Genomic DNA, 22234 nt, shown 5'->3' with positions numbered 1-22234 from the left:
TAGATGGTGCTGATGTCAGTGCTCATGCTAACATTGTGTTGTTGCTACTGTGAGTTTAGATGAAAGGCTTAAAACCAAGATAGTGGAAATAACCCCTAAAGTGTGAAAACCACTATCAGAATAAGACCTGAAAATAAATAGCTCTTCTTGAGGCAAAGAAGCCACTGTCATAGCTCAGTACCTCAAGACTTTCCAAGCTGTCAATCTCTGCTTTGCTGTTTCGCATTGAACAACATGATTAGCTCCAGGGAGACAGAATGCCACCAATTACCTTTTAACCTGCAATAACAGCAGACCTACCTCGGCCACAGTTTTTTCCTGGGCACTCGATGTGGAACTCTAGGGTCTGCCTGGATTGCCAATGGATTGGTAGCTTTTAATCTTTTCATTTTTCAATTGCACCAAAGCCCACCCACTTTGGTTAAATAAACTCCACCTCTCCCCCACCTTTGGTTGCTGGAGATAACGGACTGGAAAAGATTTTAGAAGGGAAAGCAGAGCTGTCAAAATGTCTGATTCGAGTCAGAACATTATGGATGAAGGGTGTAAGTCCTACTTAAGGGACAGAAGCTCAAGGTTCCCCAAAACACCTGTAGATTGCTGAGGAATGCTTTATATGGCTCATGGTTCAGGCAATACAGCATTACAAGCACATACATCTTATAGAAACAAATGATGTTGTCAATAAAATTTGAACAAAATACAGCACTTAAACAATAGACCATCAGAGGCCTCTTAGGAGAATACATAAAATTCAAGGGAAGACTATGTCAGTCTTCATATTTATTGATTGTAAACAAATTCACAAAGTATCCATCTCACAAGTGCCTTCTAATTTTCAAATCATTACAACATATTACACAATGCCTTTTCCCAAAGAGACATTTTACACCGTTATGAGACATGGGACGAATTTAAATAACTCTTTTAAGGAGTCAGCAGCAATACAACAGGCTGAATAGCCTACCTGCTGCTCTAAGACCCAGAGATAAGAACAATAATTTACTACATTAGAATTGTCAGAACGCAGCCTTGGTCTTCCCTTCGATAATTTATCCAGGTCTCATAAACCCAGTTGTGCTTGACAATGCAATTGTTTTGAATGTACGCTCAAACTTAGAATGGAACTTGAAATGATTTCTGTTGTGTTCATCATCATCGTTATCATCATCATTGGCGGTCCCTCACAGACGGTGGGGACTCTCTTCCACTCTCAGGGTCTGTTGGTGGTTGTATAGTCGATGCTGCTTCCGCAGACTTGGGGCAGAAGGTGGTCATGGGAAGGGCTGAGTGGGGCATTGGTGTGGCAGTGTGCTCCTTATGTTATTTTCACCCTGCTTCCACTTTTTCCCAACAGAAGTGCATACAGCATGCCAATGTTGCGAAGATAACAATCTCTCCCTCAATGTCAGCAAAGCTAAAGAATTAATCATCTACTTCAGGGGGAGGAAACCCCCTTATCTGAATCAATGGAGCTGAGATGGAGAGGATAGAAAGCATCAAGTTCCTCAGAGTGATAATAACCAACAATCAGGCCTGGGATCATTCCACGGTGATCAATGACATCACTTCCGCCCCCATCATGGCCGCCTCCGCAGCCACTTCCGTCCCCACGATTCCTCATGCACCACACGTGACATCACTTACGCCCCCCCATGTCATCGCTGGCGTCACACTTTCAGCGACTTCCGCCCCCTCTACTGTCGTGTTCACCACCACTTCCGTCCGCACCAATGCTACTCACCTGAATTCTGCCGACACGCCCCCTATAGATCCCACTGTCACCATTCCCGCTCTCCAGAACCCTGAGGGCAACATCACCCCTGCTCATGTCTTCACCCCCATTCCCCTACCACCACGCCCACTCCAGTTACAGGCTCCGCCCCCACTCCCAGCTCCAAACCCTGCTGAGTTTTCACCATCCCTCCAGACCTCCCCTCACTGAGGACGAACGATCAGTCCTCAGCAAAGGCCTCACCTTTATTCCCCTCCATCCACCCTAGCATCAATGAATTTAATACGCATCGTGACGTCAAACACTTCTTCCGCCGCCTCCACCTCCGAGCTTACTTTTACAATCAGGACTCCCACCCACCTTCCGAGAACCCCTTCACTCGCCTCCAACACACTCCATCCACCTGGACACCCCGCGCTGGCTTATTACCCGCTTTCGAACTCTTCATTTCCAACTGCCACCGGGACATTAACTACCTCAAACTGTCTACCCTCCTCCTCCACAACCTCTCACCCTCACAATGCACAGCCCTCCAATCCCTCTGCTCCAATCCCAACCTCACCATCAAGACAGCAGATAAAGGGGGTGCAGTGGTAGTCTGGCGCACTGACCTCTACACCGCTGAAGCCAAACGCCAACTCGAAGACACCTCCTCCTACTGCCCCCTCAACCATGACCCCACCCCCAATCATCAAACTATCATCTCCCAAACCACACTGAACCTCACCACCTCAGGAGATCACCCACCTGCAGCTTCCAACCTCATAGTCCGGGAACCCTGCACCGCCTGATTCTACCTCCTTCCCAAAATCCACAAGACTGACCACCCTGGCCAACCCATTGTCTCAGCCTGCTCCTGCCCCACTGAACCCATCTCCACCTACCTCGACACTCTCCTATCCACCTCGAGACACCACACAAGCCCTCCACCTCTTCCAAGACATCCGTTTCCCCAGCCCCTAAAGCTTCATCTTCACCATGAATATCCAATCCCTCTACATTTCCATCCTCCATGACCAGGGCCTCCAAGTCCTCCATTTCTTCCTCTCCCGACATCCCCAACAGTACCCTTCCACCGACACTCTCATTCATTTGGCCGAACTGGTCCTCACCCTTAGCAATTTCTCCTTCGAATCCTCCCACTTCCACCAGACCAAAGGGGTAGCCATGGGCACCCATATGGGCCTCAGCTATGCCTGTCCCTTTGTTGGCTACGTAGAACAGTCCATCTCCCGTAGTTACACCGGCACCATTCCCCACCTCTTCCTCCGCTACATTGATTATTGCATCGGCGCTACCTCATGCTCCTGCGAGGAGGTTGAGCAATTCATCAACTTCACCAACACATGCCACCCCAACCTTAACTTCACCTGGACCATCTCTGACACCTCCCTCCCCTTCCTGGACCTCTCCATCTCCATTAATGATGACCGACTTGACACTGACATTTTTTACAAACCCACCGACTCCCACAGCTACCTGGATTACACCTCCTTCCACCCTACCTCTTGCAAAAATGCCATCCCGTATTCCCAGTTCCTCCGTCGCCGCTGTATCTGCTCCCAGGAAGACCAGTTCCACCACAGAACACACCAGATGGCCTTCTTCTTTAGAGACCGCAATTTCCCTTCCCACGTGGTTGAAGATGCCCTCCAACACATCTCATCCACATCCCGCACCTCCGCTCTCAGACCCCACCCCTCCAACCGTAACAAGGACAGAACGCTCCACCCGGTCCTCACTTTCCACCAACCTTCGCATAAACCGCAACATCTGCCCACATTTCCGTCACCTCCAAATGGACCCCACCACCAGGGATATGTTTCCCTCCCCACCCCTTTCCACTTTCCGCAAAGACCATTCCCTCCATGACTACCTGGTCAAGTCCACGCCCCCCAACAACCCACCCACCCATCCTGGGACCTTCCCCTGTCACCGCAGGAACTGCGCCCACACCTCCTCCCTCACCTCCATCCAAGGCCCCAAAGCAGCCTTCCACATCCATCAAAGTTTTACTGCACATCCACTAATATCATTTATTGTATCCGTTGCTCCCGATGCGGTCTCCTCTACATTGGGGTAGACTGGATGCCTCCTAGCAGAGCGCTTTAGGGAACATCTCTGGGACACCCGCACCAATCAACCCCACCGCCCCGTGGCCCAACATTTCAACTCCCCCTCCCATTTTGCTGAGGACATGCAGATCCTGGGCCTCCTCCACTGTCGCTCCCTCACCACCCGACACCTGGAGGAAGAATGCCTCATCTTCCGCCTCGGAATACTTCAACGCCATGGCATCAATGTGGACGTCACCATTTTCCTCATTTCCTCTCCCCCCATCTTACCTCAGTCCCAACCTTCCAGCTCAGCACTGTCCTCATGACCTGTCCTACCTGTCAATCTCCCTTTCCACCTATCTGCTCCACCCTCCCCTCTGACCTATCACCTCCATCCCCACCCCCGTTCACCCATTGTACTTTTTGCTACCTTCTCCCCAGCGCCACCACCCCCCCTCCCCACCCCCCATTTATCTCTCCACCCTGGAGGCACCCTGCCTCTATTCATGAAGGGCTTTTGTCCAAAACGTCGATTTCCCTGCTACTCAGATGCTGCCTGACCTGTTGTGCTTTTTCAGCACCACCCTGGTCTAAACTCTGGTTTCCAGCATCTGCTGTCCTCACTTTTGCCCTGGGATCTCCCATGTCAATGCGATGGTGAAGAAGGCACAGCAGCACCTCTTCTTCTTCACAAGGCTCAGGCAATTTATTATTTCCATAAGGACCCTCACCAACCTTTACAGATGTTCCACAGAAAGCATTCTATCTGAGTACATCACCGCTTGGTATGGCAATGGCTCTGCCCAGGACCATAAGAAACTACAGAAAGTTGTGAATACATCCCAACCATCAAGCAAGCCAACCTCCCGTCCATGGACTCCGTCTACAATTCTCACTGCTAACATCATCAGAGACCCCACCCACCCTGGTTAAAATCTGTTCCAATCTTTTTTCATCAGGCAGAGGATACAGAAGCTTAAACACACGTGCCATCAGGTTCAAGAACAGCTTCTTCCCCACTGTTCTTAGACTGCTGAATGAACCTCTGCAATTTCAAATCTAATGTTGATCTTTCTTTTACATACCTCCTGCACAGCCGTTACTCTGTATGCCTCGCTTTGTTCAATCACCCTATGATCTGTATTTTGCTGTTATAATCTGTCTGTACTACATGCAAAACAAATCTTTTCACTGTAATTAGGTACACATGACAGCAATAAATCAAATCAAATCAAGTCTCGACATGCCTGTGATTCTTAGGTATCAGTGGAAATGTCACTCTTTGCCAGTGAGACCTTGAGGGTATCCCTGAAGCACTTCATCTGTCCACCTGGGCCTCACCGGCCATTTTGGAACAGGGGAGTAGAGCATCCATTTGGGGAGTCTCGGGTCAGTAACACGGACAATGTACTCAGCCCATTGCAGCCAATCAATGGTGGCCAGTAACTCCTCTGCTTTCTATGCACCAATGCTACTAGAACTGCTGAGCTTTCCCAACAATTTCTGTTTTGGTTTCCAACTGATTTGGAGCTGGAAGGGGTGAGGACACAAGGGTGAGATCAGTTGCTAACCTATTCTGAGTCTTTGGTAGTTACATTAAAGTATGACTTGCTGTTCAGCTGGCCTTCCAATATAGATGAGCTGAATTGCAGATTCAAAAGAGTTCCTGTACATTTTCAGCTGTTCCTTTTCTATCCATGATCATTACTCATTCAGCATTGTTATCAAGGTCAGCATTTATTACTAATGCTAATTTCTCATTCAGAAGACGGTGCCTCCTCATTCTGAACCACCACAATCCATGTGGTGTAGTTAAGCCACAGTGCAGTTACAGAGGAAATTCCAGGATTTATCAAGGTGATGATGAATGAATAGCAATATATTTCCAAGTCAGGTCAGTACGGGATTTGGAAGGGAACTTGATAGTGATGGTGTTACCATTTCTTTTATGCCCTTGTGGCAGAGTTTGAGTTTGAAAAATCTTATTGAAGGTGTCTCTGTGAAATGCTGCAGTGCATCTTGTGAGTGGTGCAGACTGCTGTTACTGTGCATTTGTGATGGAGGGACTGAATACTTCGAGTGGTAGTGCTACCTTTGTCTTAATGGTGCCAAGCTTCTTTATTTTCAGTGGAATTGACTCATTCAGACAAAGGGGAGGATTCCATCAGAATCCTGACTTTTAGCTTCTGAATGGTAGGTAAGCACTGGACATTCAGGAGGTGAATTATTCATTCCTTACCTTTTCTTGCAATGCTGTTTCTGGTCAATGGTGATCTCAAGACATTGATGGTGGAGTATTCAGTGATGGTAGTGCTGTTGAATATCAAAGGGAAATGGTTACATCTCTTCTGTTGCAAATGATATTACCTGGCAAGTCTGTGTGTAAGTCATTTACTATTTTATCTAGGGTGTGGACATGCTGAGAATTGTGAATGCAACTGTCTGACTGTCGCTGAGTATCTCCACATTTGAGGGAGGCAAACTCATTGATGAAGCAGTTTAAGCTTGCAGAGCCTAGAGTTGAGATGACTGACATCTAACAACTATCTTTCTTTGTGCTGGTTATGATTTCAATAGTGCAGAGTGTTCACCACATTCTTACTGACTTCAGTTTTGCAAGGCATCCTTGGGTCCATACTTAATCATATACCATCTTGATGGTAAGGGTGAACTGAACACTCTCACCTTACCTCTGAAAGTCCAACGTGAACCAATGCTGCAATGAGATCTGAAACCAATTTTGTTGGTGAAGTAAGTGTTGCTAACAGCACTGTTAGTGACACCCTCCATTGCATTGCTAACATTAGAGAATCCACCGATAGGTTAGAGTCAGCCAGATCAAATTTCTTCTCTCTGTGTGGAATGGACATGCCTGGGCAATTTTCCACTATACAGAGGAGATGCCGATGATGTAGCGATATTGGAGAGCTTGCCTAGAGGTTTTTCTATTTCTGGAGCACAAGTCTTCAACACTACAGTTGGGGAAATATGTTTTCTAGGCCCATAACTTTTATTCCATCAGCCACATCTTTTATATCATGTGATTTAGGAGAATGACTCAGATTCTGTCTCACACTCTGCATGGACCTCATCCATGTACTGTGTCTTTCCATAAGTCCTATCATGAATAGTACACCTGCGAAGGGTAGGTTGGTGAAGAGGAGCCCAACTAGGCTTTGACATGGAGCCCAACTAGGCTTTGACATGATGTTGGTTCTCTCAATGCCTGCTACACACCCAGTCTAGTAAATATATCCTTCAGGGCTCAGTCTGTAGTGGTGCGACTGAGCCACTCTTGGCGTTTGACATTGAAGTCCCTCATTCAGAGTACACTCTATTCCCATTGCTACTCTCAGTGCTGCCTCCCAAGTTGTGTTCAATGTGGAGGATTGTTCATTAACCAGTTGAGAGGTGTTAGATATTAATCCTTGTCCATGCTTCACCTGATGCCATGAAAATTAAGTCAATGATAGGAATCCAAGTGCATTTTTTTCCCAACAATATATGCCATGGTGCCATCACCTCTGGTCTGCCTTCCTGGTGGATCACACTATACTTGAGCATAGTGATGGAGGAGTGTTGGATATTAGTTGAAATGTATGACTCCATATGTATGACGATGTCAGGCTCTTTCTTGACAAATCTTTGAGACAGCTCTCCAAATTCTGGCACAGGCTTTCTTGAAGCTATTTGGTACAACCGACTGCTTGTTAAGCCCAAGCAGAGGGCAGCTAAGAGTATATCACATTGCTGGTTACATGCCCAAAGGGAAGAAATTTAGATATTGGCCTTTACTACAACCCAGCTTCATGAACATGGCTGATGCTACTTCTTTTTATAAATATTGCAGAATGATTGCATTAATCAAGTAAAATCTCCTGGCTACTGTATTGAATTTTGGACTCCATCCTCTCTCTCTCTGAATATTTTTGCAGGCCTCTAGATTCAAACGACTCTGTGATCTAATCATTTTTTAAAAATTCATTAGTCTTATTAATATTTCTTCGAAGTTATCAGCTGCACGTGAATTAATCAAATCCCAGTTGTGAAAGTATTGTCATGCATTACTTAATCTTCACTCGAATTAGCAATGCACTATAATGGAAAATGGACGAATAAATGAATTTATTGCAGTACTGCCTTTCAAACAACAAAATAATGATTAACGTGTTGACAGAATTGACGATGAAGGAAAATCTGCTGACACAGTAGGAGATTGATCTATGGCTCATGTTAAAAGCCCAAAGCTATCACATATTATTGTCAAAGGCTTTGCAACTGATGTAGATATTCTGCCATTTTAAGAAGCTTTGCCACTAAGCAATAGCAATAGTGAAGGTGTAAGTGAATGGATGGAGCTTGATGCTACCACACACTGAGGCAGGCAGCATTCCATTTTTTTCAGGTAATCTCATTATTGAGTTGTTCAAAAGAAAGCAATAAAGATTACAAGATATGCACTATTGTTGCCATTACTCACATTCAGCTTTATCAGCACCTTTTTACAAATGTATGTTTCCTTATCTTTTCCTCCCTTTCTGCCTTTACACAACCTTTAAGTGAAAGGGCTCAGTACACAGGTAAATTTATAAGGGCACATCCATACTCAGAAAATGATGGATCTCTGCTCTGTCACTGCCTCAAACTTCAAGTGGTGGGACCTCCACTGTCACAAGATGCTCTGACTGCATATAACAACCTAAGCAATTCCATCTAGCTTGCTCAACGTGTTTGGTAACCTAGGAAGCTGAAAATGTGTGAGGTGTGTTGGGTCATTAACATGGAGTTTAACAAACAACAATGCCTCTCACTGAAAACAAAACACGCTGAAAATCACAGTGAGGCAAACAGTATCCATAGAGATAGAACAAGCTAACATTTCGAGTCTAGATGATGTTTCATCACAGCTCTGACGGAGCATTACCTAGACTCAAAAACTTAGCTTGTTCCTTCTCCATGGATGCTATCTAACCCACTGTGATTTCCAGCATTTATTGTTTTGAACACAGTTTCCAGCATCCGCAGTAATTTGCTCCTAAATAACGCCTCTTAATTGCCAACTCACCAATACAAACTCACTATGCTGCCTGGCAAAAACATTGAAGGTGCATTATGACGCTCCTGCTATCAAGGTAAGTCTCGCCAGAACACTCATCCTTTTTGTTACAAAATCTCACCATAGCCTACATCATGCAAACTCTGACAAGATTCTGCCCATTAATTGTATATATATGATGAATAATTTTATTCCCATGTGCCTTTCAGCTTTTAGCAAGATATACACAGATACCTCGTTTGTTAAGTGCCTCATAATCCTCCATAAAGTTTAAATTCTCCAGGTGCAAACATTCCCAGATAAAATCTGGAACTTGCTCTCTCGTGAAAATGTACACGATGAAAATACAGGTACAGTTATGCCAAAAGTACAAGTGGGACAACAAGTGCAAAATAAGGAGTTTCAGGATTGAAGGTGATTTCACGATTTGGATCAGAAATTAGCTGGCTGAAAGGTGGTGGTTGATGGGAAATGTTCATCCTGGAGCTCAGTTACCAGTGGTGTGCCGCAAAGATCTGTTTTGGTGCCACTGCTGTTTGCCATTTTTATAAATGATCTGGAGGTGGGTGTAGAAGGATGGGTTAGTAAATCTGTAAATGACACTAAGGTAGGCAGAGTTAGGGAGAGTGCTGAAGGATGTTGTGGGTTACAGAGGGACATAGATAAGATGCAGAGCTGGGTTGAGAAGTAGTATATGGAGTTTGTGTGCTGGCAGGTGGGACGAGATTAGGTTGGGGTATCTGATTGGCATGGATGGGTTGGACCGAAGAGTCTGTTTCTGTGCTGTACATCTCTATGACTCTATGACTCTCAGCGTGAGGTAGTTCACTTCGGAAGAAGTACCAGGAATGGAGAGTACTGGACTAATGATAAAATTCTTGGCAGTGTAGTTGATCAGAGAGATCTCTTTGTCCAGGTGCATAAATCCCTGAAAGTTACCACCCAGGTTGATAGGGTTGTTAAGAAGGCATATGGTGTGTTGGTGTTTATTGGTAGGGTGATTGAGTTTCAGAGCCACAAGGTCATGATTCAGCTGTGCAAGACATTGGTAAGGCTGCACCTGGAGTATTGCATACAGTTCTGGTCACCACTTTATAGGAGGGATGTGGAAGCTTTGGAAAGGGTTCAGAGGAGATTTACTAGGATGTTGCCTGGTATGGAAAGAAGGTCTTACAAGGAAATGCTGAGGGAACTGAGGCTGTTTTCGTTGAAGAGAAGAAGGTTGAGAGGTGACTTAATTGATAGGTATAAGATAATCGGAGGGTTGGACAGGGTGGACAGTGAGAGCCTTTTTCCTCGTATGGTGAACGTTAACATGAGGGGACATAACTTTAAATTGAGGGGTGATATATTCAGGATAGATATCGGGGTAGTTTGTTTACTCAGAGAGTTGTAGGGGCATGGAACGGCCTGCCTGCAACAGTAGTAAACTGCTGACATTAAGGGCATTTAAATGGGCATTGGACATACATATGGATAATAATGGAATGGTGTCAGTTAGATGAGCATCAGATTAATTTCGCAGGTTGGCGTAACATCGAGGGCCAAAGGGCCTGTACTGCGTTGTAACATTCTATGTTCTATGTTCTGTGTAAGCTTGCATTCAGGATCTCACAGAAGGTACATGGAAACCAGTCGAGTTGACAAGAATGTATTCAGAACCAAGATCCTTTGTGGTCTGTACATATAATGGTGCAATGGTGAGAGGAACTAGGTACAAATAATGTCTGTTCCATTTTCCCAACTTCGTCCCAGTTTTATGATATTGTGCACAATATCTGAAACATGAACAGGAACAGCAAAGTCACCATCATGAAATCTGGACATATCAGCAATTAGACTTAACCTGGGTTTGTAAATAGTTCATCTTTCTTTTGGAAAGGACACGTATATTGTACACGTACTTTATCTTTAAAACTACATGTGCTGGATATTTTCAATTTTGGAGTTTACAAGTTGCATACAGAAATTTCTTGGCTGCTGTAATGTTTGCACCATAACATGCAATTTTTTTTACTGTGTTTTAAATAAATTTAAATAGAGTCAAGTAATTCCTGAAGAGTGCTTAATTATTATACTATTACCATTAACATAGTACTCTACAGTTAAGATTGATAAATACCATCTTTTCAATTGATCTGTCATCTCATTATTTTCCATCATTAATTCTCCAAACTCACTGTTTTGCATTACCAAATCACTATAGAAACATTTACTAGCCGTTTTTATATTTCTAGCTAGTTTTCTCTTATACTTTCATTGTTCCCTCCCTGTTAACTTCTTAGTTATTCTTTCCCATTTTTTATATTCTGCAAAATTTTCTGAACTGCCACCCAAATTTAAGCAATTATGCGTTCTTTCTTTAAGCCTAATGCCGTGTATAACTGTTTTAGTGAACCATGGATGGTGGGCCCATCATTTTATCTTTTGTTTTGAAAGAAAAATATGTGAAATGATTATCTGCCAACTTAAGACACAACAATTTTGATTATTCTCATATTGCCAAATTTTGTCACTTATTTCTCAGATGATTAGATTAGAGTCGATTCATCCCTACAGTGTGGAACCAGGCCCTTCGGTCCAACAAGTCCACACTGACCTTCCAAAAAGCAACCCACCCAGACCCATTTCCCTCTGACTAATGCACCTAACACTACAGGCAGTTTAGCATGGCCAATTCACCTGCCCTGCACATCTTTGGACGTGGGAGGAAATCAGAGCACCCAGAGGACACCCACTCAGACAAAGGGTGAATGTGCAAACTCCACGCAGGCAGTCGCCCGAGACTGGAATTAAGCCTGGGACCCTGGTGTTGTGAGACGGCAGTGGTAACCACTAAGTTGATGATGTAGTTTGCAGTCCTGATTACATATTGCAATATCCATACTTGGTTTCATTCCTGTCCAATTATGCAGGATTAAACCTTTGCTCACAAGCCTTGAAACCGCAGAACACAGTGAGAGTACCCTTTACCATCAAAACGCTATCAATCTATGAGCTTATGACTAGTGCTGAAGTTTAACAATGGAAATATAATTGTTCAGAAACCACTTTAATTATATCATTTTTTCCTGTGACCTCAAATTCAGCAAAGTCAAAGCTGCACAACATCCAGCCTTGTGACAGATATTTCCAATTCTACCAATACTATATTGTACACCGTATCTTTAAAAATTTCTTTGTCATGCACTTGTTAGCAATGCACTACTTTTTTTCACAGTCCTGACTGAGGGAAAAAAAATGGCCCATTTTAGTTCATATCAGTACAAAGTCCATTTTGGACAGCTGCATGAAACAGGCAGCAGTGTTCTATCCCTCACCAGATTTTCATTGCCATTAACCTCAACAGACACTATTATCGAATGGTGTGTAAAATAGGCAATCAAGCAAGTGCAGCAGTTGGAGCATGGAGACACAGTGAGGGTATATGTTCTAAATATTTTCTCTGATTGTAAAGAATAACATTGTGTGTTGATCCTCAGCATTTCAAGTCAATGGCTGACTGTTGCATGGCATACAATGTAGATCTTCCATAATTACCTAGATTTTGATAAGTTACCAAAGAAAATTGCAAAAGAAAACATTGCAGAAAGCTGAAACACTAAGGGACAAAATCAGATGTCATAGGAAGAGCAGTCCAAACATTGAAAGCAGGCTGAAAGAAACAGCCTACCTTACGAGATACCAAAATTTCCATCTTCCCATTTGATTATAGGACCACCCCTCAAGCTCTACAGGGATAGCTCAGGCAGAGTTGTTAAGGGGAGAAGACGATACGCAAGATTAAATATGATCTCTGATCAGGGGGAGGGCGGAGGTGAAATGGCATCAGGAATGCCAGTGTCGGACCCAAGACTCCAGCAAGTGAGAGAGACAGTTTGCTTCTGGGGATGAAGTTTGGTGTAGGACCCTTTGGATTGACCCTGTATCGGTAAGAGGCATGGTCAACATGAGGTCAGGTCCAGTGGTGAATAAAGTTCGGGTGGGTGCAACAGTCCTGAACAAATATGTGGACCATATGAAAGCTACAAACTCAGTGCAGGAGCAAAACGTGCGCACTCCATGACAAAATTTCTGACTGTTCCAGAACTTAAGGATTCGCCACCTTCATCAAGCACTGAAGATGCTTTGGTATCTGAGATGGACACAGTGGATATTGCCACCTCGATGCCTTTGTCTCCTGAAGAAGGGAATGAATTTCTTCTGCAACACTCTGGGTGCAAGAGGCAATCTACTGAGCATTTCATACCACTCATATCAGATTTAGAGTTGAATAAACCTGACCCGGTGCTAAAATGCCCCAGTAGGAGCTACAAAATATAAACAGGCTCATAACTCAGATGCAGAGGGATGTCGTGATTGTAACAAGGTCAGCCAGGTGGACCTCATAGAATGTGAGTTCACCGTTTGGGACTGTTAATCTGGTCCAATCAAGGAGACATGGTTGACAGGTAAGAACAGGAATGTCAGAGGTTCTGTTCACTGAGATCTGTCTGTGAGGGAGCTGGGTAATTGTCAAGGACTCTCCACATGTAAGTAAAAGGTGACTTGGTGATGGGATACTGGCCTCAGGTGTGGCATTTCAAGAAATATGCCACATGAAAGGTTGTTGTGTAAGGCAGGTGTTCATGGTGTTGAGGACAATACAATAGCATGTTGAGGGTTGATCCGATGGGCTAATGGGCTGAGGAGTAGCAGGTGAAGTTTAATTTAGATAGATGTGAGGTGTTGCATTTTGGAAAGGGAAATCAGGGTAGGACTTATACACTTAATGGTAAGGGCCTGGCAAGTGTTGCCAAGCAAAAAGACCTTGGAGTGCAAGTTCATAATTCCTAGAAGGTGGAGTCACAGGTAGGCAAGGTACTGAAGGAAGCATTTGGTATGCTTGCCTTTATTGGTCAGTGCATTGAATATAGGAGTTGGGAGGTCGCCATTTTTGGAAAACTGCTTTCAATTCTAGTCTCCCTGCTATAGGAAAGATGTTGTTAAACTTGAAAGGGTGCTGAAAAGATTTACAAGGATGTTGCTAGTGTTGGAGGGTTTGAGCTGTAGGGAGAGGCTGAATAGGCTGGGGCAATTTTCTCTGGAGCATTGGAGGCTGTGGGGTGACCTTATATAAGTTTATAAAATCATGAGCAGCCAAGATAAGGTGAATGACCCTAAGGTAGGGGAGTTCAAAACTAGGGGCATGTTTTTAAGGTGAGAGAAGAAAGTTTTAAAAAGGATAGGAGGGGCCACATTTCTACACAGAGAGTGGTTCATGTGTGGAATGAACTAGCAGAGAAAGTGATGGATGCAGGTACAGTTACAGCATCTAAAACATCACATTTGGATAAGTTCAGGAAAAGGAAAGGTTTGGAGGGATATGAGCCAAGTGCAGGCGAGTGGGACTGGTTTAGCTTGTGAGCATGGTTGGCATGGACTGGTCAGACTGAAGGGTCTGTTAGGACATAGTGAGGACTGCAGATGCGACAAAGCCAAAATTGATAAAGTATGGCACAGGAAAAAGTGTAGCAGGTCAGGCAGCATTTGAGAAGCAAAAGGATCAATGTTTCAGGCATAACCCTTCATCGGGACTCATGAAAGGTTATGCCTGAAACATTGACTCTCTGGCTCCTCAGATGCTGCCATTTCCTGCGCCACATTTTATCAACTCTGAAGGATCTGTTTCCATGCTGTTTGACTCTAAGTCTTCATGTAGGTGTAGGTAGAGTCTTGAAATTCTGTGGGGAATTATCCAATGTCCTATTGTCCCAAAGCTGTTCCACTGATCTCCAACTTCAATGGAGAATATCAGAAGCCTTATAGAAATAGCACAAATTTTAGCCATCTGTCATTTCAGAGGGTTGTGCTGATTTCTCACTGATGTTATGGAAAACCACTATATGTCACATGGTTCAGAGAGAATTCATTACCCTGGAACAAAACAGCAAGAGAGATAAGAACATAATAAGTAGTAATCAACATTTACCAGCATGCTAAAAGAATGTGAGTTCAGCACACCACCAGTACATTGCATATCAAGCATAGCCACAAGGCTCAAACATCTTATTTGACATAATTATTAAGACCACATAACAGGAGGTTTCTAATTCATTTAGATGGAAAATTATGTAGGGACATAACCTTTGTATCTAAATTTCCAATTAATGACTCCATTTTGCAAGCTTTACAGTAGCAGCTTCAATCTCAACATTCTACCCCATGGTTACATCAATATAAATATTATTTGTACTTCATACATAGCACCGTAACAGATCCATTAGTATTCAGAGAAAAAATGCAATAAGTCACATTGCTAGACCTCAAGAATTGGCTGTTTGTGTTTCAGATTTGGATCTATTCCCACTTTTATCTTGTTTTCACAAAACTGAAGGAAGAAACTTCGCAACAAAAATGTGGGAAGGAATAGATCAGTTCCAGCACATCTAGAATTTTCTACTTTCTAGATCTGACAAGATAGTCAGCATCAACACTGGTTAATTGTCTGATCACCACATGGAACTCTAATGCTGATCTTGCTCTCTGTGCACCTTTGCTGCAGCCATAACAGTGTATTCCTCACCCTATTCTATTATCCTAATACCCTAGGTCTGATCTGCCCATACTGCATGCAAAACAAAGCTTTTCACTGTACTGAGGTATATGTGACAATAATAAATCAAATCAAATCACTAAACAATATCCAAAGGAGAAGCATTACATGTAGATTGGGGATGCTTTACCTTAGCACCAAGGAGATGGAACAAACTACTTTCCATTCTTAGACCTCTGAGTTTTTCAAGCTCCTCCATGATGATTTTAGATCCACCAGCTATTAAAGGGTGAAAAGAAAATGATCTCCTCTGGATTTCATTCTGTACCTGATGAAAACGGTGCTAGATTTACAATTTAAAGGTATAGAATCATAGAACTTGCAATACAGAAAGAGGCTATTGTGTCACAAAAGAGTTATCTAAGCAATCCCATTCTGTCGCCCTATCCCCATAGCCCTCTGAATTCATCACTTTCAAATAAATATTGAGATCTGTTTTGAAACTTTGTATGGAATCTGCATCCTCCAGTTTCCTAGGCTGGGCATTCCACATCTTAACAACTCGCTGAGTAACGAAGTTTATCCTCATCTCACTCCTAGCTCTCTTGCTGACAATCTTGAAATGGTGACTCCTCTTTACTGACAGACCACCTAGTGGAATCAGAAAATCCTTTTTCATCCTGGCAAAATTATTCATAATTTTGAACACCTTAACAAGGCCACCTCTTTATCATCTCTGTTACAAGGAGAATAAGCACAATTCCTCTAATCTTTTCCTGTATCTAAAATCCTTCATTCCTGGTATCATTACCAAAAATCTCCTTTGAACTCTCTCCAGACCTTTAACATCCTTCCTTAAATACAGTGCCAGAGCTGAACACAATACTCTAATGTATTCTGACCAATGAATTATAGAGGCATGGTGTCATTTCCTTGCTTTCATACTTTATGTCTCTATTTATAAATGCGAGGATCCTGTAAGCTTTTTTAACATTGTTTCAACTTACCTGGCCACCTTCAGAAAATTATGCAAGTGAACCCCAAGATATCTCTGCTTCTGTATTCCCCTCAGAGTTGTACCATTGAGCCTGTATTGTCTTTCTGTGTTTCTTCTACCAAAATGCAAGACCTCACATTTCTATGCATTAAAACTGATTTGCTAGGTTTCTGACCATTTGGCCAACTTGTCAATGAAACCACTCAGCATCATTCTCACAATTCACTGTTCTACCTAGCTGACTATCATCTGTAAATTTAGAGATGTTGCCTCAATACCATCTCCAAATCATTTATAAAAATCAGAAAAACCAAATCCTGAGAAACATCACTTTCCAATCTGAGAAATACCTATCTATACATACCCTCTTTTTTCTACCTTTTAGCCAATTTCTAATCCACGCTGCCAATTTCATATCAAACCCAAACACTTCCAATTTGCTAACCAACTGTCATGTGACATCGCATCAAATGCTTTCTGAAAGTTCAAATACATCACATTCACAGCACTCCCCTCATCCACTGCCTGTGTCAGCTCATCAAAGAATTCAATTAAATTTGTCAGCCCTGATCAGCCCTTGACAAAAGCCAAGTATGGACTTCTCTTTCTCTATGTCATATTAATTTAGTTCATATTATGGCTTCCATTAGTTTTCCTGTTATTGATGTCAAGCTGACAGTCTGTCATTTCCTAGGTTATCCTTTGCCCCTTTCTTATACAAAGGCATCACATTTGCAATCCTCCAGTCCTTGGGATAAATCCTGTGCTCAGAGAAGCCTGGAAAATTTCTGTCAATGGCTCCACAATTTGGTTCCTTACCATTCTCAGGAACCTAGGATGCATCCCATCCAGGCCTGATGACTTCTGTACCTGGACTGCTGCCAGCCTTTTTAGCGCCTCTTCTTTCTCTATCACTGCACCTGCTCAGTTGCTCAACACAGACATTTTCAATAAGGTCATTTTCACCATTTTCCAATTTTGGTAAAGACAGAAACAAAGTACTCATTTACTAACTCTGCCATACCCTTTACTTCAGTGAGCAGTTTACCCTGCTTATTCCTTAAGTGCCCCACTCTATTCTTCACTAGTCTTTTCTAGTTAATATACTTAAGAACCACATTGCTAGTAAATGAGTTGAAATTCCTTCCATGATAAGTTTGAAAAGTGAATAAAAACAACAGTAATTTGTGAACAAGTACCAGAAATTTATCATATATTTGACCACCTTACATATCACTAACTGGTTTGTATTACCATATGAAGAAAGAAACCTAGTTATCCCTCAGACCCAAATCCTGTAGTACACTCTTCCTGTCTTCATGATGTTTACAAATGGTCTATGAAAACAACCTTTCTATTGTCACTCACACCACAAGAATTTTAGAAAGGAACCTCAAGATCATTTTTGTTCCAGATGTCTGACTGCCGGCCTACAATTTCCAAATCATTCTGTAATCGAATTCCTAATTATGAACCCAAAAGAATTTGCCCAACATAAATACAGAGGAAACAAATATCTCAATATATGCATCAGAACAAGTCATGAAAGCACTAGTCCTTCATTGTTACTGAGTCTATTTCCCAGGACTGTTTCTCACATCTTTCTGTGAGAACCATCAGTGCACAGATGGCAATGGTTCAAAAATGGCCTTCTCATGGATGAACAAATCCTTTCATTTCCTTTAAGTTAACTTCACCTTTAGAACACTTAGAGATTCAGGAACTAATTGATCAGAGGATAGGTTGGGGAAGAACTTGACGAGAGTATCACATCTGAAGCTAAGTTGCTATATTCTGTGCAGACTTCATGAATTGGTGCAGAATGTTCATAAGCAATTGTTATTGATATATTTGGGAAGAGGCATGCCATTTGGTCCAACAAGCCTACTTAGCTGAGCCAATATTTATTTTCCCTTCTGTAGCAGCTAAACATAACCTTTCAAAGTTTTATTTTCTCTTCCCTCTCCTGACCAGATTCACTCCGAGCAGCGGAATCTCTCCTTGGGTGTTGTAGATCCCCTCATGCCTTGCCCAAGTAGCCACTATCCATACCTAAACACTGACAGTGAGTTCAAATAGGCTGTCTAGATCCAAACCCCAATCTATTCTCACCTCGGATCAATGCAATTGGAAATCACATTGCTTCTGTTAAACACCAGGGTGAGAAATCCTTAGTAATGTTTCATTACTGGAACCAGATGCTATTGGATTGATCAGAATCACAGAAGGACTAATTTCATGATATACTAAACTGAACGGAAAAGCAAGGTCAACTTGTTTTGAAAATTCATCACTATGTGGATGTCAACTTTGATGAATTTGGTGAAATTGTTAAAAACTTAATATAAGAAGCTTGAGAATTCCTACTCTGTTGACTTTTTCAGCTCCTCATGTGATGCTTCAATATCACAGCAATTATACAAAGACTACGGTATTTTTTGAGGATGAAAATCTGGTCATGAATCTACAACTTTCAGAACAAAGTGGAAGTGATCATTTGTTGCATACCTCCGCTCCCCACCTACTCGTGCATCTGTCCAGATAGATCTTAAATGAATCTACCATGCCTGCCTCTACTACCTCTGCTGGCAAAGTGTTCCAAACACCCACCACCCTCTGTGTGAAGTACTTACCGCATGTATCCCCCTTAAACCTCCCACCTCTCACCTTGAAAGCATGAGCTCTGGTTATTGAATCCTTCACCCTGGGAAAAAGCTTGTCTCTATCCATCCTGTCTATACCCTTCATGATTTTGTAAACCTCAATCAGGTCCCCCCTCAATCTCTTTTTTCTAGTGAAAATAAATCTAACCTACTCAACCTCTCTTCATAGCTCGCACCTTCCATACAGGGAGCATCCTCGTAAACATTCTCTGCACCCTCTCCAAGGTGTCCACATCCTTTTGGTAATATGGCGACCAGAACTGTACACAGTATTCTAAATGTGGCCAAACCAAAGTACTGTACAATTTTAACATGACTTGCCAGCCCTTATACTCAATACCCCGTCCAATGAAGGCAGGCGTACTATATGCCTTCTTGACCACTCTATCCACCTGTGCAGCAACCTTCAGGGTACAATGGACCTGCACTCCCAGATCTCTCTGCCCATCAACTATAGCGAACTAGAGTTTATTGTCTAACAATGTTTGTCAAAATCTGATAAAATTTTTTTGGCAGGAACAGAAATAAAACATGAAATACACAACTAACTATCTCAAAATTAGCTGTAAAGGCTGGAAACAGAACAAAATGCCTTTTGCAGAATGTAAACAAATTATACTAAAATTCATGATCAACAAGCAGGACTCAAACTGAGAGAAAAATTGTTTCTGGGACTAAATATGTGAGTGGATTGGCAAGATACAGCTCAGCTCTCTCCAGACAATTCCTGAGTTGTAAATAGTTGGCATAAATAGAATAAACTTAATAGTCTCCTTCTGTGCTATTAAATTTGGTTCTTCCAGCATCTTTGAGAATATGTCTTCTGTACAATGCAGTTTATATGTGCAATAATTCAGTCACATTTCCTGCCATATGTTAAACATTCAATGAGTGATCATAATGATGTGTTATGCATCAAAATGCAATTCAACCATGCAAGACAAGAGCTTTTTTCTATTTCTTCAAGTATTTCAAGCATAACTAAAAAGTCTAGCAAATAGTCATTCTTCTTGAATGGGGACAGTCTACATGGCAAAGGTGCACTCACAATACTGGTAGAGATCGAATTTTAAGATTCTGATCCAGTGACAATGATGGACTGGTGGTGTATTTCCAAGAGTGGCCTTTGATTTGGAAGGGAACTTCTAGCTGGTAGAGTTTTTGTTGTTCTACGCAGCAGAGGTTGAGGGTTTCGAAGATGCTGTCACAAAACGTTTGGCAAGTTACTGCTATGCATCTTGTAAAGTGTATTCTGCAGCCACATTGGAGGGAGTTAATACTTAACTTGGTGGATGGGATGCCAGTCAAGTGGGAGACTTTAAACCCACTTTTTGTTGGAACTGCACTTATTCAAGTAATGGAGAGTATTCCATCATACTCCTGACTTGTGCTTTGTAGATGGAAGACCAAAACAAAATCGGAAATTACTGGAAAAGCTAGGCAGGTCCGGTAGAATCTATGAAGAGAAATCAGAGTTAATATTTCAGGTTCGCTGACCCTTCCTGGGAAATTAAGACATGAATTACTCACTGGTAAATTCCATGATTCTGACTGGATTGTGTAGCCACATGTGATGATACTGCTCCTTTAACAAGGTTATGCTGTCCTTGAATTTTTTCAGAGAGTTGGTAAAAGCAGTGACTCCGAAAAGTCTAGGTTTGAAGGGTTTTAGGGCCAGTTTGATTATAGCTGACAGAAACTGCCTCAGATAAAGGCTTTCAAATTAAAAACAAATGCTTGTTCAATGAAAGAGGAATGGCCAGTTCTTCCAGCTCAGCTTTTCTCAGATTTGTTTTGGTTTTTAGCAGTCTGGCTATTCACTGAAAGCAGTCAGTTTTGAGGTTGCTGGTCAGCGAAACAGCTACACGGAAGAAGGTGTTTCATGCTGAATCTCTCCGCCATCTCTCTCTGTATCCTGTGTTTGATTTTTCCTTTTGTTTTGCCAAGGGGAGTTTGTGAAGATTGTTGCAAATATTTGGGATAGCATCGGTAAGTTACGATAATCTGTTGGGTTTTCAGATAGGTTAAGTTATTCAGTATTCTGTTCTCTTTTGTTTGTGTTTCATTCAGTAATCTTGAGAATAAAGTCTGTTTTGTTTAAAATTAAGTGGTTTGACCAACTGCATCCCTCCTGGAACATCCGCTCTATACCTCCTTAAAACAACTGGCAAATTTGGGGTCTGGGTTACTTTCTTGAAGTGTTTTGAGGGAGTCTGGCCTGGTCCGTAACACACAGTATTTATACTGTTGGCACAACTAAACTTCTGGTTAATGGTGATTCACAAATGGCACTTATCTAAATGGAGAGAAACGTCGGGGCGCTCCAGTGCAGAGGGATCTGGGTATCCCGAGATCATGAGTCACAGAAAATGAAGGTGCAGGTACAGCAGATAATAAAATGGAGTGTTGGCTTTTACAGCGAAAGGAATAGAATGTAAAGATAAGGAAATATAATTGCCCCATACACAGTCGCACCTGAAATATTGTGCACAGTTTTGGTCCTGTTATTTGAGGAAAGATGTAGAGGCATTGAAGGCAGTTCAGAGAAGGTTCACTAGATTGATCCCAGAGATGGGGGTTTGTCATACGAGGAGAGATTGAACAGTTTAGACCTGTACTGTCAAAAGTTTAGAAGAATCTGGGGAGATCATATTCAAAACAATAAAAGGTATGGATAAAATAGGTGTGGAGTGATGCTTCCACTTGTGGGGTATTCTAGGACAAGAGGCCATAGTCTTAGAATAAGGGATAGCAAATTTAAAATAGAGTTAAGAAAAAACTTTTCTCCCAAAGGAATGTGAATCTGTGAAATTTGTAGCCCAAGGTGCAGTGGTGCTGGGACAGTAAGTAAACTTAAGGAGGAGTTAGATGGCTTTTTAACTGGTAATGGGTTGAAGAGTTGTGGGGAGAAGGTAAGAAATGGGGGTGAGAAGCATATCAGCTATGATCGAATGGCAGAACACACTCAATGGGCCGAATGGCCTAGTTCTGCTCCCATATCTTATGAACCTACGTTTGTGAATAGTCCTCAGAAAATTTCATGGAAACAACCAATATTTTGTATCAAAATTATTATATCTTCTAAATCTTCATAAATCTTATAGAGATGCACACCACAGTTCATTATCCCACTCTTGTTGTTTTATTTCTTTTGAAAATTTAGATATGAAAGATTTTCATTTGGCAAAAAT

The 22234-nt window shown here is 42.3% G+C and overlaps 1 protein-coding gene across 2 annotated transcripts in view; it reads right to left on the bottom strand.

The window, feature by feature from the left end:
* Nucleotides 1-22234, bottom strand: part of rab27b (RAB27B, member RAS oncogene family) — a 153969-nt gene that overhangs the window by 126161 nt on the left and 5574 nt on the right. The window contains exon 2 of one of the 2 annotated variants that reach the window (XM_060850683.1): nt 6032-6105. The exons of the other annotated variant lie outside the window; for it this stretch is intronic. The gene's annotated coding sequence lies outside the window, so the exon portion shown is untranslated. The remainder of the gene's footprint in view (nt 1-6031; nt 6106-22234) is intronic. 2 annotated transcript variants of the gene reach the window in all.

Source organism: Hemiscyllium ocellatum, chromosome 1, assembly GCF_020745735.1.
Source record: "Hemiscyllium ocellatum isolate sHemOce1 chromosome 1, sHemOce1.pat.X.cur, whole genome shotgun sequence".
In the NCBI taxonomy this organism is placed as follows: domain Eukaryota; kingdom Metazoa; phylum Chordata; class Chondrichthyes; order Orectolobiformes; family Hemiscylliidae; genus Hemiscyllium; species Hemiscyllium ocellatum.
Note: the sequence above shows the minus strand (reverse complement) of the source record. Positions and strands in the feature narration are given on the sequence as shown.